The 15,808-nt window shown below is 43.3% G+C and overlaps 2 pseudogenes; one reads left to right on the top strand and one right to left on the bottom strand.

Moving 5' to 3' along the window:
• The window catches only part of LOC110321461, a 63,764-nt pseudogene extending 59,272 nt beyond the window's left edge, over positions 1–4,492 (top strand).
• Positions 4,493–12,769: 8,277 nt separating this feature from the next.
• Positions 12,770–13,797, bottom strand: LOC110322367 (annotated as a pseudogene).
• Between the last annotated feature and the right edge of the window lie 2,011 nt (positions 13,798–15,808).

The following is a 15,808-nucleotide window of genomic DNA, read 5'->3' as shown; positions in this document are numbered from 1 at the left end:
CTCCTCTTCTTCTTCTTCTTCTTCTTCTTCTTCTTCTTCTTCTTCTTCTTCTTCTTCTTCTTCTTCTTCTTCTTCTTCTTCTTCTTCTTCTTCATTCTCCTAACCCTTCTCTTCTCCCTCCCCTTGTCTTTTTCTTCTTCCTCCTCTTCCTCTTCTTCTTCCTCCTCCCCCTCTTCCTCCTCCCCCTCCCCTCCCTACTCCCCCCTCCTCCTAATCCTCCTCCCCCTTCCTTTTATTGAGGCAGGGTCTCATGTAGCCCAGGTGATAGTTCATGAAGAGGAAGGCTTCAAACTTGCTATATGCACAAGGATAACAATGCAGTTCTGATCCTCCTCCCCCACCTCCCAGTTGTTGGGAATACAGGTGTACACTATCATACGCAGCACACAGGTGATTTTGAATTCATTTTTGTGTCTTGTGTGTTCAGAAACCTTCCACTGTTTCACAACCTCAACTCAGTTAATGCAGTCCATGTGGGTTTATGGTTCACAGTTTAAGACACTGGGTACTAAACTTCTGAATGTGTGTATCAGTGTTTCACTGTCCCCCAACCTTTCACTTGGTCTCTCCTAGGATTACCAATGTGAGCCCTTTACCAATGAATGGGACTAAGGGACCTATGAGCTTTTTGAGAGAATACCTCATATTTAAAAATCACAGAATTCCTCCCCTGGCCCCTAACACCCATGTCCATTTTGTACTTCAAATGTATTCAACCCATCCCCAGTGGTCATTTTTCAAAATTCTAAGTTCAAAAGTTTCCCTGAGACTCATGGTAAACTCCCAGCTAAAGGTATTGTTTAAAATGAAAATAAAATAAAGTAAATAGTAGAGGGGGCTGGGGGCTGGAGAGACCACTTAGCAGTTAAGAGCACTTGCTCCAGAGGACCCACATTCACTTCCCATCACTCATTTGGCAGCACAAAATGACCTGTAACTCCAGCTACTGGGGATATGATGTGCCCTTCCTGTCTCCAAGGGACCTGCATTCATGTGGTGCATATACATGCACGCATGCAGACAAAACTTCTACACAAAATAAAAGTAAATAAATCTGAGGCTGGAGAGAGGGCCCAATATGCAGTTAAGAGTAGCAGCTGCTCTTCCAGAGGACTCAGGTTTGGTTTTATTTCTAGCACCCACATGATCACAGTCATCTGTGACTCCAGTTCCAGGGCACCTGATGCCCTCTTCTGGCCTCCTCTGCCATCAGACACTCATGCCAACAGTATATCCATACACATAAAATAAAACAAAAAATTAAAAATAAGTCTTTTAAAAAGTAAAAAAAAAAAATAATAATGATTTATATAGGTACAGGGTAAACCGTCCCATTCCAAAAGAAGAGGCTATAAAACAACAAGAAAAATGGACCAAAACAAGATGGAAACCAAGCAGCGTAAACTTTAAACCCTACAACTCCATGTCTGGCATCTGAGTGTTGCTGGCATTCTTTGAGCCCCCCAAGGTCTTGGGTAGCCTGGGCCTCTCGGCTCTGCCTATTTCTGCTTATAAGACCTCTCTCTAGGCTAGTAGTGTTTCCTGCTTTCGGGTGCTTCAGTAGACACCCCACATTCCTGGCATACCTCCCTCTGTGGAGTCTCCGTTGCATCTGTGTCTCCACTTTCACAGCTTCACACGACATCCTCCCAGGTTCAGACTGTAGGGTTTCTTGCTCCACTATACAGATTGCCTGTCCATGGGGTTTTCCTTTGAAATCTGGGTGGAAGCCTGTGTGACCCCATAACTCTTGTATTCTTCATGCCCACAAGATCTGATTCCAGTGGGTGAAGTAGACTCTAGAGTATCTGGCACATCGGAAGGGGTCCAGGGCTTGCAGGGTGGGGTCCTTCAAGATACTTTCTTCTCAAAGCTATCTGCTGATTCCTAAGATGTTCTTAGCCATGTTTCCTATTCTGGGGCTAAGTGCTGGGCTTCTGTTTAACTGTGTTTCCTCTCCACATACTATACCTTCCTTAGCTCCAACTTTACATAGATTCTTCCGAATAAACTACACTAAACTATACTCTTTTTTTTAATGTATTTTTCTTCCTCTTCTCATTATAAAGCTGGGTTAAAAACATGTCCATGCCTTGTGATACCCTGAATGCCGGGCTGCTTTGAAATCTCTTCTCCATTAACTTACCCATCAATTTTAAACTCACTCACAGAGTCTTAAGTCATGTTTTCTGCCAAAATGTAAGCAACACAACGAGTGCTGTTTCCAACAGCTTCCTCATTCTAGCACAAGCCCTATACATACAACCTGTACTGACATATTCACTTTGCTCTTCTGAGCTCCACCAGAATTGCCCATCACTCCTGCCCACAGCATGCTAGGCTTTCTCCACCAGCTTCTTCAAGCTTTCTGTTCCTACAACGACAATGTCCAATCTCCAGACAGTTTTCTGGATTTGACTCCTCATCGCCGGGACAAATGACTGAGCAAACAACTTTTAGAGAGGGAAGAAGTGGGGGGAGGGGCATGAGGAGGATTGAGGTTTGGGCTGGGTAGAGGGTAGGATGGGGGGTAGGGGAGAGGGGGTAGGGGAGCAGGTACAGTATTGAGCTCCATGAATTAGAATGGCACCTTGATTTACTTTTTGGAACTGTGAACCTGGAGATGTCAGCCACAAGTGCAAACAAGATGCCAGCAGCACCCAGTCTGGCTGCTAGAAAACACCCTGGTAAAAGAGAATGTTTAGTGGTGGTACTGAGGTTTTCAGAAGAAAAGCCTGGCCTAGAAATTCCTTTTTACTCAAACCCACTGTGAGTTGCCAGAGTCCAGAAGAGTAGCTGCCCGCCTGGGCTGTCACTAGCTGTAGGCACATGCAAAGGACCTTGTTGGCAGCTGGAATTATCCAGTGTAAAACCACAAAGGACTCAAGGCTTTCACCACTCTGGTAAACCCAGGAGACATGAGTGGGGTGACAGCTGTTTCCAGGAGGGACTGTAAGGACTACAGGACAGGTGAGTCTGATTGTCCCTAAAGGGCATCCCAGAGCCAATCTTCAGAAGGAAGCCCACCTGGGTCCAGACCTTTATTCCCAGCTGATGGCACAGTCTTGACCAGACTCCAGAAAGAGACCAAATCCCCCACCTGTCAGGATGACAGACCCAGTCACCATCGAGTATGGACACATCTTCTGTCTTTCCTGCATCAAAGACAGAGGCAGAGCAGCAAGCCACCTTCTCCTGTCCTGTCGGCCAACATCAATGCCAACACAGGAACCTCAGAAGCAATGCTCAGCTTGGAAAAATGATTGAAGCTACCCAGCTGCTCCGAGGCATGAAGAGCAAAATCAAGAAGCAGGAAAGCAGTGCCCGTTGCGAAAAGCACAACCGAGTCTTAGCCCTCTTCTGTGAGAATGCCCTGCAGCCGCTAAGTGACTAGTGTATGGAGCCTGAGAGCCAAGGGGCGCCATCGGGTGACATCCATTACAAAGGCTGCCTCTCTCCACAGGAAAAACCTTCAGGGCGATCTCAAGATCCTGAAGGAGCAAGTGGAAGAGGTTCAAGAGTTAAGGAGCAGGCAAAGCAGAACAGCTCTGGCCCTGAGGGGGCAAGCAGACTCACAGAAGTCGGAACTAACTTCTGAGTGTGAGCAGCTCATCCGGTTTCTAGAGCAGGAAGAGCAGGCAGTTTTCTCCAGGTTAGAAGACAAGGGAGAAGAAGATTGAGAAGAAACTGCTTGATAATACAGCGGCAGCATTAGAACGCTGTGGTTCTGTGTTCAGAGACCACGTGAGCCAGGTGATGCTAACCAGAGAGCTCTCCGGAGCCAAACTGCTCTCCACGGTCAAGGATTTTTACCTGAACTGAAGGCGTCAGATCATCAGCCCAACCACTTTCCCAGTTCAGTTAAGAAGAGAAGGTGGCATACAACTGTCCTCTCCAGTATTCAGCCCTACAGAAAGTTACACAGCACTTTACAGACCATGTTACTCTAGACAGGAAAACAGACCATCCAAACCCGCTCATTTCTGAGGATAGAACATGCACATGCATAACATTTACAAAGGAAAGACAATGTGTGCCTGGCTCTTCAAGGTTTACCAAGAGCCCTGTCATGTTGGGGATTCCATATTTTAATTCTGGGAGACATTTCTGGGAGGTGCGGGTAGGGAAGAAGTCAGAGTGGGCTATTGGTATGTGCAAAGATGATATCTCCATCAGGGAAAGGCAGTCCTCTATCCCCCCCCCCCCCCGGGATGCTGGAGGATTGTTTGGCAAGGGGACAGCTTCAATGTCTCAGGAGCTGACCCGGACTCTCAACTGAAGGCCACAAGAGCCACAAGCATTGGTGTTTTCCTGGACTATGAACTGGGAGAGGTTTCCTTCTACAGCATGCCTGAGAGATGTCACCTCTATACTTTAGAGAGACACTTTTACTGGTTCTGTTTGCCCTTATTTCTACCTAGGAACTCAGTCAGAACCTCTTAGACTCTGTTCTGCCACAGGTTCTGAATGCAAACCCACATGGTGGCCTTAACTTAAACAGGTTTGTTTCATATTCTGCACTCCCCTTCCCGCAACCCAGGTTGGCCCCAAGCTTGTTATATAGCTGAAGACAGCTTTGAATTTGTGTTCCTCTGGATTATACAGTCTTATTGACAGGACGATAGTTGCGAGCTTCTGTAACCAACTTTTTTTTTTTTTTTTTTTTTTTTGGAGGAACATTCTTGCTATGTAACCCTGATGGGCCTGGAACTTTACATGCTGACCAGGTTGGGTACAACTGTCAGCCTGTCCACTGTCCTCCCTCTCAGCTTCCTGTAATCTGGGTTTACAAGCACAGATCAACATATTGGCAACGAATGTATTTTTAAACTTCTAAGTCTTACATCTGATTTTTAAAATTTATTTATTTTTTTATTTTTACTTATTTATTTATTTATTTAGTGAAACCCCATGCCTAGCAATACTATGAGGGCTGAGCTATATACTTCAACCTTTTCATCTTTGATATCATCTTGGTAAATTAACCAGGCTACCCTTGACTAACTTTACAGCCCATCCTGGCCCAGCCCTCCCAAGTAGCTGCTATTACAGGTTTGTATCACCAGCCCAAACCCACCTCAGAAAGTGATAGGTGTTTTCAGAGTGTTTTTACCTAGTTTGTAGCTGAGAGGGTCTTATGTAGTCTAGGCTAGCCTCAAATTCATACTTAGTAGAGGCTGACCTTGAATTCCGGATTGTCTTACCCCCATCTTGCAAATGCCCAGCCTGTGAAATTTGTATTTGAGGATATATTCGTTTCCCTAAAAAACTTAGAAATACCTTAAACATAAATAAGGAGTTGAGTTAACAACAGCAGAGTTCTAAAAAGGTTTTAAAATATTTCTGAGTTTTCATTTCCGTATCAAATCATCAGTGTTATCCTCCTTCCCTCCCTCCCCCTCTCCCCCATCTCCCTCTCTCTTTTCATTCCTAGTACTGGGGCTTGGGTCCAGGGAGCTAACTGAAATCATCAGTGAACCCTGATTGATTTTTATGTAGTCTTGGTAAATTGTTCAGGATAACCTTGGGTTTTTCATTCTCATCCCTCGCCCTGACAAATTGGGGGGGGGGGGGTATCTTTATTCTTTTAAAATTAGTATTTGCATATTTAAGAGGGATGGACAGACAGATGGACTATAGTTGAGGGTGTGGAGGTCAGGAAATACTTCCTTCATATGGCCCAGGAATTATGTTTAGGTAACCACATCTGCATGGCATGTGTGTTTATCTGCTGAGCCATCTCGGGCCCTAAAATTGGTTCTTGATAGAGAAGGGAAACATGGGAGATGAAGAGGCTGATGTAACGGTTGCTAATTCGCAGTCAGATCAGACACAAAGTACCCTGTACTACTTACTGCAAAGTGGGCCAGTTATTGACAGTAAGAGGTAGTTTATATTTCAAAAAGCTGCACGAAAGCATTTGGGATGTTGTCCCCATAGAGACAAATGTTTGAGGGGACAGTTGAAATATGTAATAAACACTACATATGTTCACATGTTGAATTCTGACAAGGTTCCCATTAATGTACCATCTTTATCCATTAAATTTAACTTTTTGTATGTAAGTACACTTTGCTCTCTTCAGACACACCAGAAGAGGGCATCAGATCCCATTACAGATGGCTGTGAGTCACCATGTGGTTGCTGGGAATTAAACTCTGGACCTCTGGAAGAGCAGTCAGTGCCATCTCTCCAGCCTAAATTTAATAAAGGAAAAAAAAATAAAAAGAGAAAGGGAAGAAGTATTTACTTTGGTTCATAGTTTACAACTTCCGGTCCCTGATTATCTGGCTGTGTTGCTTCTGTATCCACGTGTGTTTAAGGCACACCATCATGGTGGAAAGCATGTGGAGAAACAATGAATTGCCTCGTGGTCACATGCAGTAGAGAGATAAGAGGTGGACAGGGCAGAGACCAACTTCCTCCAGCCAAACTCCACCTACTACTTACTATCTTACAGACTATGAACTGCTCTGTGGATTAACCCACTGATGAATCCAGCATGTCCATCTAACTAGTTACCTCTTCACAGTACCACCAGCTGAAGACCAAGCCTTCAACATGTACAAATGTTAAGAAATACTTCATAGTCAAACCATTAGACGAGGTAAGCGAGGTATTGATGACTTGGATGATTTCAATGGGCCCTGGCATACTCTACCCTGTGGTTCAGGGTTTGGACTGGTTAGTTTTCATATGAAAGCTATGCTTTCAGGGTTACCTTTTATTATCTTTAAATCAGCTAGTTCTGAGAAAGTTAGACCCATCAGGCTTTCAGTATCAGAAATACAGAAAATAAAAAGACATGACTAATACAGATAAAGGAATGTGTAGATTTGTAGCTTTGTAAAAATACATAGCAAATGTTCATTTTAGATTCCAGATACGAGTAAACTGAGTCTGTTAGCCAACTCTCTGATTTTCTGAACGCCTGAAGACTTTTGTAGTAAAATTTGGTAGAGGAGCCGAAGAGACAATTAGTGGTTAAGAGCCATAGCTGGTCTTCCAGAGGACGCAAGTTCAATTCCCAGCTCCCACATGACTGCTCAAAACCACCAGTAACTCTAGTTCCAGAGGATCCAGTGCCCTGTCATGGCACCAGACACATACATGATACACAGATATACATGCAGGCAAAATACCTGTCCTAGTTAGGGCTATCATTGCTGTGATAGAACACCATGATCAAAGCAACTTGGGGAAGAAAGGGTTTATGTGGCCTATGCTTCCAAATCATTGTTCATCATTGAAGGAAATCATGGCAGGAACTTAAACAGGAAAGGAACCTGGAGGCAGGAGCTGATGCAGAGACCAGGGAGGGGTGCTGCTTACTGGCTTGCTCCTTTGGTTTGCTCAACCTGCTTTCTTATAGAACCCAGAACCACCAGTCCAGGAATGGCACCACCCACAATGGGCTGGGCTCTCTCCCATTAATCACTAGTTAAGAAAATGCCTTACAGGCTTGTGTACAGCCAGATCTGATGAAGGCATTTTATTGATTGAGGTTATCCTCTCAGATAATTCTAGCTTGTATCAGGCTGACATAAAACTAGGCAGCACGATATACATATACATAAAATAATTTTCAGGTTAATAGGGGAAAGTACCTCTAGGTTTCTGACCTCTTGCCTAGTTGATTCAACGCTTCTCCATTCTGCTCAGCTGTTCAGATCCCTGACCTGTTTGCTCTGATCATTACAGCTGCATACAGCTCTTAAGTTCTGACTTTCAACTCATCATCCTTATCAGTCACGTTCCTGATTATACAAAGGCATGTGACTCCATCCATAGCTTATTGTCTCAATAGATCACTGAAAACACAGAGCTAGTCTGAAGCATAATGTGAATTAAGCAAGTTCTGTCTTCAGGTACTATGATATTTTTATGTACCTTCTCCCTTAGCCTGTTGCATAATACACTCATGTACACCTAGGTTATAAACTGAATTGTGTACACCACCCCCACCGCCATCCATGTCTCAGAGTCCTCGCCAGCTCACACTTGAGAATGAAGGGTTATGTGGAGATAGAAACTTGACAGAAATAATCAAGTTAACGTTAGAACATTGGACAGGGCATGAATCCAATAGGATTGGTATCTTTATAAAAGAGATCTGAGCAGAAGCACATACAGGAAGGTGTGAGGAGAGGGTAACCATCTCTAAGCCAGGAACCTCGTGAGGCAGGAGAAGGTCATAGAGAGGACTTGAGCAGGCTCTTACCAGCTCCCTCAGGGACTATGTGATCCTACCACCTTGATTTGGAGGTTTGACCTCCAAAGCTTGGAGACAACTTTATTTTTCTTTGTATTATCTTTTTTTATTAGACGTTTTCTTCATTTACATTTCAAATGCTATCCCCTTTCCTAGTTTCCTTTCCGAAAGTCCCCTATACCCTCTCCCCACCCTGCTCCCCAACCCACCCATTCCTGCTTCCTGGCCCTGACATTCCCCTGGACTGGGGCATATAATCTTCACAAGACCAAGGGCCTCTCCTCCCATTGATGGCTGGGTAGGCCATCCTCTGTTACATATGCAACTACAGACACAAGCTCTCGGGGGAGGGGTTACTGGTTAGTTCATATTGTTGTTCCTCCTATAGGGTTGTAGACCCCTTTAGCTCCTTGGGTACTTTCTCTAGTTCCTTCATTGGGGACCCTGTGTTCCATCCAATAGATGACTGTGAGCATCCACTTCTGTATTTGCCAAGCACTGGCATAGCCTCACAAGAGATAGTTATATCATAGTCCTGTCAGCAAAATCTTGCTGGCATGTGCAATAGTGTATGGGTTTGGTGGTTGTTTATGGGATGGATCCCCGGTTAGGGCAGTCTCTGGATGGTCCTTCCTTCCATCTCAGCTCCGAACTTTGTCTCTGTAACTCCTTCCATGGGTATTTTGTTCCTTATTCTAAGAAGGAATGAAGTATCCACACTTTGGTCTTCCTTCTTCTTGAGTTTCATGTGTTTTGCAAATTGTATCTTGGGTATTCTAAGTTTGGAGACAACTTTTGTTTGAAGCACCCAGTTTGTGGTATTTTACTATGACTGTCCTAGAAAAGTCATGCAAACACACTTGGTTCTTTCGCTCTTTTCTTAGTCTCCCAGGAGCCATCGTGTGTCCTTTGTGGTTCCCTTTGCCAGCTCGAACCTCTGGACAGTGTCTGAGGTTATCATCTATCCAGACGTAATCTCCAAGTGCCTGTATCTGAAGGTTTATCAGGGAAGAGGCCGAAGCTAACGTTAAGACAAAGGGCAATGGTTGACATTGTCGGAATGTGTCATTGCTCTTCCGGATCCTGGCCCAGATGCATGTTAACTCACAGGCATCACACTCTCGGGGAGAAGTACCAGGAGGCCAAAGAGATGGGAAAGAACCAAAGCCTTAGGTGAAAGGAGCATCTCCCAGCTTCTCAGATCACATCAGCTGGGTGGTTTGTCTCACTCAGCAGCCTGGAAGCTGACTTCTCTCTCAGAAAAATGTACAGGTCAACGCACACAGTTCAACAGGTTCAGAGGCCTGGTTTCTTCTGGGGCATCACTTGATGTGTGATGGCATTTAAACCATCCAAAATGACTTGAGTGGTCTCTACTAAACCAACAGAACTATTAAACCATCCAAAAAAAATGTATGTAGGCATAACAAACCTCTTACTCCCTCTGTTTCTGTCAAACAATGTCGTTTTTCAGGTCAGAACAGCACACATAGAGATGATTTTCCGGTTCTGTTTGCTAATGGAGGGGAAAAATCAAAAACTTGTCTCAGCTTGTAGATAGACGAAAAAATGTCTGCCTAGAGAACCAGTCATATGTCACACTCGACCAATGGAAAGCATTTGTTTAAAGTCCAAAAGAATAGAAGAGACTATTTTCCATAGGTAAGATAATAATTATTATTTATGATGACTGACATTCAAATTTAGAGAAAATGCCACCACCCTTCTTAGTTTTTTTGTTTGTTTGCTTGCTTGTTTTTGGTTTTGATAATGTACTGTGTCACCTACACTGGCCTCACACCTTTGGTTTTGGAGTCACAACCAGCTGCACCCCTCACTCTTCTTCTCTTCCACAGTGCTGGGATGGCAGGAATATTCCACTCTACCCAGCTGCTGGTTTTACTTTTTTAAAAAGTGAAAGCAGTTTTCTACGGGGAAAGAAAGGGAAGAGTGTCTAACTCCCGCCACCATTTCAGCACTTGCCTTTCTGCTGAATCAATAGGGGTGAGGGAGTCGTCCATCTGGGAAACCATATTGGGTTGGAATCCTGGATTTCATGGCTGCTCAGGATGGCTGCGTGGACACAGCATGTCAGTACTGTATGGAGATATTCTTCCTGCATAGCCTGGGCAGAATAACACCATGTAGGATCCTATTCAGGATTATTGCAAATTGAATCCTCTCTTGGAATGGGGAGATGAGATGAGGCTGCTGTAGTATGGCTTGGGCCTTGTACCCTGTGAGCCCAAAGCTAGAAAGCTGTTTTTGTGGAACTGTCTTTAGTATCTCTCCTCTCCTTACTTCCTATTAACTCTTTCTCTGGCATCCTGTTCAAAGTGCTGTGAACCTTCGGGATCCAGTTTCTATCCAGAGGGAATGGCTGCAGTGTCAACATATCAGATCTGTAAACCTATATACCATATCACATACCTGATCTCAGGCAACTCCCATTCAAAGGTGAAAAGTGAAATTGGTGAGTAACTCTTATGTGACGTATGTGGAATGGGCAGGCTATCCTCACAGAGTATTCCATGAGTCTGAAAGATAAGATAAGCAGGCAGAGACCAGACTAACCTTTAAATCAGGAAATTCAGGATAGAGGAGTGTTACGGGGAGTGTTGGAGGGAGATTGTAGATGTTGACAGAAGCCCATGATTTACCTGATTAGGCAAAGAAGTGGAAAAGTTCCTAGATTGCTTAAGGTGGCTACTTTGTCCCTGACAATATTTGCTGATTGGTTTACATCCCTAAAACACCAGTTCTGAGGGCCAACCTAATCATGTGGAATTGGGGAGTGGGGCCTATTTCTAGCATGTTCTCTACCCCATAGCTGATTCTAAAGCTCCAATTGTCTTCTAGTGGACTCATTTCTCATAATGGAAAGCAGGACACAAAAACATTGGCTTTAAAAAGGGACAAGACAAGCTGGGAGATAATTCAGCTGTTAGTGTTTGGTTGGCAGGCATAAGTCTCCGAGTTCTATCCTCCTAACCCATGTAAGAAAAGGTAGGTGTTAGACGAAATGGATCAATGGATCAGGGTCCTTGCCTGTACAAGCATTGTGACTTGAATCCAGATCTCAGTGTCTATATCACAAGCTAGGCATGGTCCCACTGATGCCTAGAAATAATGTCTAAGGTTGTCCTCTGACATGTACACGTGTGTGAACCTGCACACATAGGAGCACACATGCATTCATACACACACAAAAGGAGGCTATAGAGCAGCGTTTCTCAGCCTGTGGGGCATGACTACTTTGAGAGTTGAACAATCATTTCACAGGGTTTTCCCAAGACCATCAGAAAACACAGATATTTGTATTACAATTCATAACAATAACAAATTTAAGTTATAAGGTAGCAATGAAAATAATTTTATCGTCGGGGGTCACTACAGCATGAGGAACTGTATTAAAGGGTCACATCACTAGGAAGACTGAGAACCACTGCCTATAGGTTACACACACAGGATGAGATGTAGTCAAAGAATTCAACTAAGGTCACTCAGATTGAAGAATATTTGACATCCTTAGAGATTCTAAGAACTAAGGGATCGTTTACCCACCACCTATATTAACATAAAAATTATGTGTTTTGATAGCATACATAAGCAGTTTTCAAAACCGTAAAGCAGAGCAATGGTGTTCTAACAGATTAGTGCCACCACAAAGATCTTCACTGAGTTCAGTTCCCCAGACTGCTGTATATCCATTCCTCCCCACACCTGATTTCCCTTCCCATGACTGGATCTCAGTAGACAAGAAATAAAGAGAACTATGGACCCTTGGCCCTGGAGAAGACAGAAGACACCCAAGTGCCCACACCAGTTCCCCACAGCAGGCATCACAATGACCAGAAAATAGTGATGGAGCGGAGGGTGGGGGGAGATGGAGTAAATGGTAGAGAGATGGGAGAGAAAAGGTCACCTAAAAGTTTGTGCATCATAGACGTGATGGTGGTGAGGATCAGGTAGACATGAGGAGCCTCTTCAACCACCTGGAGTCATGGTGATGTCTGAATTTGGGCTGCCACCAAGGGCCATGTCTGTGCCCATGGCCCTAACACAGTCAGGGTCTGTATTAATGTCTGTGTGTTGCAGCTGAAAGCCATCAGGATGTCAGTGGTCTGGACTGCTGCCTGAGACCCTGTTGATGGCCAGAGGCCATGCTGATGGCAAAGGCCAGACTGATCTGAGTATAATGTGGGACACACTATGACACACTGCGGCTTTCACAGGGAGAGTTTTTTGTTTAATTTTTCATTTTTGTTTTGTTTTTGTGGCAGAATGGACCAGGAGATAAGTGAGATTGAGGTTCATGATGTGAAATTTGCAAAGAAGAGAGGAGAGAGGGAGAGGGGGAGGGGGCAGGGAATGGGGAGAGGAGGAGGGAGAGAGAGAGAAATACACTCTCACTCTTTTACATATCTGGCTTTCTCCAGAACCAAGCTCATCATTAGCTGTATTTTTCTTTTTCTTTTTCTTTTTCTTTTTCTTTTTCTTTTTCTTTTTTTAAGGTTTTAGTATGCTTTTGTGTGCTTGCTATTGAGTCACTAAATTTTATTAACACGTAAACCATTATGCCCCAAAATAAAGACCCAACTGTCAAACTGGGCAGTTTTATTTTCCTTTACAACTTAATAACTACTTCTTGATGACTGCACATTGGGTAAGGCTGCTCGGTAGTTCAGAAAGATCGCAGCCATGGTGTTTTCCTGACAGTGGGTAGTCTTCAGTACTGAGTAGAATGACTTGTATGAATGACGTCACTGTCAAACCAGCAAGACTGCATTTATGCATCCATCATTCTCAGGATTGTTGGTAACTTGGGCATACTTTACCCAAATCACCTTGCCTCCTTGTGTCACAAGCCCAACTCGCTCACATTCACTTCAATAACTGTACCTTTGGTGATCACACCCAGGGTTGTATANAATGGGGATGATGGATTCTTTTTCACACCGAGAATAGGCAGGCAAAAGGTAGCTTTCAGCTCAGGGTGTGTGACATGAGCTTTTTTGAAACGTAGACCCATAGGCCTAATGAACCTTTCATATTTAGGTGGTTTTCTTGTAAAGCCATCACCAACAAAGCAGACTTTAGTAACCATTCTCTTCCATGCCTTCTTTTTTCTTTTACCTGTTTGAATAACTTTCAATACTTCTGTTTCTCCTAGGGCATGAACTTTGGGTAGAGGGACCTCCCATTTTCCCGCCTTTTCTTTCCGTTTCTGCTTAGTCATGTTGGAAAGTACTTTTGCTCTCTACTGCCCCTCTCTGTCCAGCAGGTAGGCGGGGACTGCTCCCTGTGGAGTCTTCTCATCATCCTTCTGCTTGGTGTTTCTCTTCTCATGCATCTTAATAGTCTTTTTCATCTGTATTTTCTCGGCATGGCGCTGTTTATGGTAGAGCTTAGCCTTCGGGCCAATCTTTTTTTTTTTTTTTTTTTTTTTTTTTTTGTTTTTTTTTTTTTGCCTTCTTTGAACGTTCATGGGCCTCCTGACCTTCCTTCTTTCTCTTTTTCTCATGGTAATCCAAACGATATCCATATCGTTTGTGGTGCAATTCAATATATTCATTTTGTGGCATGATGACAGCCGTGGAGCAGCGGTCCGTGACCTCCCGGGTCTCAAAAAACTCTCAACTTCCAGCTGTATTTTTCTATCCCACATGTGGTACCCTCACGAACTCATCATCTCTCAAGTGTCTGTTACCTCAGCACATTCACACCAAGGACCGGGTTTCCAACACATGAGTCTAGGGAGGATAAACCGTATCCAAATTATACAAAGCATGAGCATCTAAGTATTGCACCATGGCGCAATGGGATATATATATATATATATATATATATATATATATATATATATATAGTCAATTGGCATTGTAATGAAACAATTAGCTTAAGTATCATCTCACATAGTTACCAGGGCTTTTGTTTTGTTTTGTTTTGTTATGCCAAGAGAGGATTAAAAAAAAAAATCTATTCATTTAGCATGAATCCCAAATACAGTACCTACAGTCTACATTGTGTGCATGAGCTTTCTCTATTTGCCCACCCTCTTCATGTACTACTTTATGTCCTCTGACCTAAAGCCTTCCATGTTCTCACCCCCTACACCTCTCCCCACCTAGTAATCTCAGTCCAGCCTCATTCTGCCAACAGGCTCATAGACCTCCTTGTTCGGAAAGAGACAATAAGGAGGAAGGATTAACTTGTTTCCGTTGCCTTTATCTCTTGCTGTAGAGGGTTTAAGGTTCTGTTACGAAAACTAGATGGAGCCAGGAGTTGAGTCACTATCTCTTATACTCTGTGACCTTAAAAATGTTGATGCCCTCAAGGTTGGGAAGGTAAATCCTACTTCTACTTCCTGTTCTTAGAGAGAAGTACCCCTTGGGGGACAGTACCAATGACAACTAGTTGGCCCTGGTAGCATCAGCATTCTGAGTAAAGAAGAACTTCTCAGGGAAGTTGAGACTCAGACCTGGTGATAGTTTGACTAAGAATGGCCCTCATAGTCCCATATATCTGAAGAATGCTTAGTCATCAGGGAGTGGGGGAAGCACTACTTGAGAAGGATTAGGAGGTGTGGCCTTGTTGGAGGAAGTATGTTAGTGGCTTTGAGGTTTTAAAAAGCCAAAACTAGACCCAGTGTCTCTTTCTTCCTGATGCCCTAGATTCAGATGTAGAACTCTCAGCTACCTCTCTAGCACCATGTCTGCCTAAAATTGTCATGGGTCCTGCCATGATGGCAATGGACTAAATCTCTGAAACTGTAAGCCAGCCCCAATTAAAAATATTCCTTTATAAGAGTTGCCCTAATCCTGGTGAATCATCACAGTAATAAAACACTAAGACCCCAGGAGGGCAAACAAAAATCCCTAAAAAAAAAAAACAAAAGACGGGTGGGTAGATTAAGATAGCCAAGGCGGGCAGTGAAGCCTGGGAAAGAGGAAACAAAAGAGATGGCATCTCACTCTGGGAGAAATGCTAAACTGGTTTTCACTGCATTACATTCCCAACAGCAATGTGCAATGGTTGAGATTTTTTTTTGCATCCTCATAAAAATGGTTTTTCATTAAAAAAATTAAATTCATACAAGGAGTATAAAATACCATCTTGTTGTGATTTGGATTCACATGTCTCTATTAACTAATGAACATGAACATCTTTCTGTATTCCTATTGGTCACTTCTCCATTGGAGAAGCATCTATTCCAACTCTTCTGCCTACATTAAATTCACTTTCTTGATGGTGACCTTTCATTTTTAAAAGGTTGTAACTTTGGTAACCTCTAATTTATATTTCTTATTCATATCTTGTGTACAATATTTAAGAAGCAACGGCCTAAATCAAAGTCATAGAGAGTTATACGAGTACTTTCTTCTAACAATCCAAGAGTTCAAAACTGACTTTGAAAAGTTGCTTTTCTTTGATTGTTGTTTTATAGACAGTGAGGAAAGGTCTTGGTTCACTCATTTGAATATGGTTATTCAGTGTCCCAGCATTATTTGTTGAACTTTGTCTTGTAATTAGACATTTTTGCCCAGATTCTATCTGATAGGATTCATTTTGGATCCATCAGAAGACCACTGGTTT

This window comes from Mus pahari, chromosome 5, assembly GCF_900095145.1.
Source record: "Mus pahari chromosome 5, PAHARI_EIJ_v1.1, whole genome shotgun sequence".
Lineage (NCBI taxonomy): Eukaryota > Metazoa > Chordata > Mammalia > Rodentia > Muridae > Mus > Mus pahari.
This window is presented reverse-complemented; position numbering and strand designations above follow the sequence as displayed.